At 48.9% G+C, this 3,944-nt stretch overlaps 1 non-coding gene across 1 annotated transcript; it reads right to left on the bottom strand.

Moving 5' to 3' along the window:
- Positions 1–530: 530 nt before the first annotated feature.
- On the bottom strand, positions 531–605 carry Trnas-gga (transfer RNA serine (anticodon GGA)). The gene has a single exon. It is a non-coding gene; the product is annotated as a tRNA-Ser (tRNA).
- Between the last annotated feature and the right edge of the window lie 3,339 nt (positions 606–3,944).

The raw sequence follows: 3,944 nt of genomic DNA on the forward strand, positions 1-3,944 counted from the left end.
CAGGGATGGTGTACCAGAGCTTAAGAGGGACCACCAGCATTAGCACCAACTTCTTGGGCAGATGGGTGTATCACAGTTGCGCTGGGGTGACTTTGTGGTATATGGAGGAGATCTTGTTTTGATCGAACGAATAAGTTTTAATGAGAATGAATGGAAAAGTGCCAGAGAGGTGATCGACAACTTTTACATTGACACACTGCTGCCATATCTGTCAAGCACTTAATCTGATACAGAAAACAACGCAAAAATGGCATGTCAAAAAGACAAGTAGGGCTGCAAACATTTTATTGCACACAAGAGGATGGCAGCACCACGAGGTAGTGAGGATTGATAACATATGACTATAAAATAAGGCGTCTTTAAGGAACACTGTGGATTAGATCAGTGTGATGTAATAGTTCAGCAGAAATCCGCTAGGTGGAGACAAGTAATTAAAGGGAAACTGAGACTTCCACCCAAATGTAGCAATTTGCTACAATGGAAACCCAACCGGGTTCCTCGAAAGAAAGCCTCGCAGTTGAAGAAAAATTCGTCCTGGTCCGGGACTCGAACCCGGGACCACCGCCTTTCCGGGGCAGCCGCTCTACCATCTGAGCTAACCAGGCGGCTAGCAGATGGCAGGGCGAAGTCGAATTTGTCGACAACTCGAAGCAAAGGCAAGTAGTAGTAGTAGTAGTAGTAGTAGTAGTAAACACTTTATTTAGGTCCTGAGAAGCTAGGCAGGGGGGCCTGCTAGCCGTTGGCTAGTCCCATGTCGGAACAGAGAGGCCGTGCCTCTCCGCTCGTTCACGGGCCCTCTGGACAGCCAGGAGTTGGACGTCTTGTCTGGGATCTGTGATGGCCTTCGTCCAGTCTTCTTCTTGGTTAAAATCCTGTAACACAGGGCACTGCCAGAGCATGTGATTTAATGAGCAAAATTCAGTGCCACAATCTGGGCAGAATGGATCGATGTCGGGGTGAAGTTTGTTCAGAAAGCCCCTAGAGGGGTAGGACCCCGTCTGGAGCATGCGGAGCGTGCTAGATTGTGATCTGTTGAGCTTATGATGGGGGGAGGGAAAACTCTGCCTATCCCCTCTGTAATGTGATGTGATTTCGTGAAAAGTAACTAGAGGATCACTGTGGAAGAGCTCTCCCGAACTCACCCGAGACACCATCCCGTCGCGGCATATGAAACCTCGCGCACGGTCGTGGGCTATCTCATTGGGGTTCAGGTGACCCGGTAATACGTCTGATCCCATGTGTGCTGGGAACCAGACTATGTGATGAATAGTGTCTGAGGGGGGTCTGCCGTTGATAATCCTGGCTGCCTGTTTGGCTATCAATCCCGATGCGAACGCTCTAATTGCCGCTCGGGAGTCCGTGTAAACTGTAGTGCGTGTTGTATCAAGTAATGCGAGAGCTATAGCAGCCTGCTCCGCCACGTCGACCAATGAGGTCTTTAGCGAAGCTGCCGAGAGGAGATCTCCCCTGTCATTGACTATAGCTACGGAAAACTTGTCGGAGCTCGTGTGTCGCGCCGCGTCAACAAAGGTCTCCGTTCCGGATAAGTTCTTTAGGAAAGCCCTAGCCCTTGCCAATCTTCGACCTTTATTGTGTTGTGGGTGGACGTTTCTTGGAAAAGGGTCTACAATAAAGGAATTCATTGTTTGATTATCAAGTTGCGTGGTTTCTCCCTGATTAAAACTAGGACGGAGGCCTGCCGCATCCAACAGTCTTCTGCCTGCTTTGGAGTTCGATAATCTAATAATTTGTGCTGATCTTTGCGCTTCAATTAACTCCGAAGTGGTGTTGTGTACTCCCAACTTCATGAGTTTCTCTGTGCTAGCCGTGATTGGAACACCAAGCACCTTTTTGACACTTTTGCGCATGAGCGTATCTAATTTATCTTTCTCTGTTTTTGTCCAATTGAGGGCCGCGACTATGTAAATGACATGGCTCATGAGGAAAGCATGGTGAGCCCTAAGGAGTATATCCTCGCCTATGCCGCCTTTCTTGTTGGACACTCTCATAATTAATCTGAGAATGTTCTCTGTTTTCGTGGTGAGATGAGCTATAGACTTTGCGTTGCAGCCCTTCGAGTCTAATAAAAGCCCTAGAATTTTGATAGAGTCTACTCTAGGGATGGTATACCCATCCCTGGTACGAACGCTAATGGGCACCTGATCGAGTGGGGTGAGTCCCCTAGCACCTCGTCTAGCCTGTCTGTACAGCAGGAGTTCCGACTTTCCAGGCGAGAGTGCAAGTCCCGTACCGTCCAGGAAAGACTCTGTAACGTCTAGAGCCTCCTGTAGAGCTTGTTCGACCGTCGCCTCCGATCCTCCGGGACACCAGATTGTAATGTCGTCAGCATATAATGCATGACCAACATTAGGAATTGTTGCAAGGCTTTCCGACAATTTGCGCATTGCTATGTTGAACAGAAGTGGTGAGATAACTGCCCCTTGGGGAGTGCCCCTTCTTCCGAGTGTGAAAGACTCCGACACTGATTGCCTCAACTTTATGACCGCCGTCCTGCTCTCAAGGAAGGATTCAACGAAGGAGAAGAATTTAACTCCTAAGTTCAAGGCCGATATCTCCTTAAGGATGTAGTCATGTGTAATTGTGTCGAAGGCCTTGGATAGATCTAGTGCGAGTACCCCTTTTACATCTTTGTTTTGAGAGTCTATGATCTGTGTTTTGAGCAGGAGCATGACATCCTGCGTGGAAAGCGAGGGCCTGAAACCCACCATATTGTACGGGAATAGCTCATTCCGCTCGATATGTCTCGATATCCTGTTATGCACTGCATGTTCCGCTACTTTGCTAATGCAAGAAGTAAGGGAGATAGGACGGAGGTTCTCCAAGCTAGGTGATTTACCTGGCTTGGGGATTAGGACCACTGTGGCCTTTTTCCAACTGTCCGGTACGACACCCTCCTCCCATACCCTGTTTATCTCGTTCACTAAGGAATGAATGGCTTTGTCGTCCAAATTTCTTAAGAGCCGGTTTGTGACTCCATCGGGGCCTGGGGCAGACCTTCCGTTAAGATTATGCAGCACTTCCCTGATCTCAGCTTCCGAGAAGGGAGCGTCCAGCTCTGGGGCAGGCGCGCCCTCATATCGAGGGTGGGAAGAGCTTGAGCTTTGGTCAAGTGGAAGGTATTTGTTGGCTAGTTTCCTAAATATGGAGGCTTCTGAGATGCCGTCCATTAGCTCCTTATTAATAAGTCGGTCTATGGCTAGTCTCTGATTACCTTTCGATTGTCCATCGTCTAGGAGATGTTTGAAGAGGCTCCATTTACCTCCTTTTCGCATTTTCCCGTCCGCTGCCGAGCAGGCGTCCCTCCATTGCTGCTTATTTAATTCGGAGCAATGCTCCTCAATGTGCCTATTGAGCTCGGCGATCTTTTTCCGCAGTCTCCGATTGAGTCTTTGTGTTTTCCATCTCTCGAGGAGAGAGCGTTTGGCTTCCAGGAGGTGCGCTAACCTTGCATCCATCCCTGGGGCATTAAATTCTGTGACTATTTCCTTGGTGGCCTTCTCGACATCCTTCTGGATCTGTACAAAAAGTTCACTGAAGGTGTCGTATACTGCCTCATCTTCACCTCTTATTTTCCTAAAGAGGTCCCAGTCTGTGTATTTGTAGGTTTTGGGGGGAGGTGCTATTATTTCCATCCTGAGTTCTATTATGTAGTGGTCGCTCCCCAAGTTCTCCTGTAAGTTGGACCATTTCGCCTCCGCATTTCTAGTGAAGCTGAGATCAGGCGTCGTGTCTCTGGCGACCGAATTTCCCAGCCTCGTTGGGAAACGTGGGTCCGAGATTAGCGTTAGGTTTAGGTCTGTACTAGCTGCAACTAGATTGGCCCCTTTCTTTGTTCGTGCTACATAACCCCAAGCCGGGTGGGGAGCGTTGAAATCTCCAGCCACTATTAAGGGGTGCGATCTCGCGGTGGTTACGACTCTATT

This window comes from Dermacentor silvarum, chromosome 10 (genome assembly GCF_013339745.2).
Source record: "Dermacentor silvarum isolate Dsil-2018 chromosome 10, BIME_Dsil_1.4, whole genome shotgun sequence".
NCBI lineage: Eukaryota > Metazoa > Arthropoda > Arachnida > Ixodida > Ixodidae > Dermacentor > Dermacentor silvarum.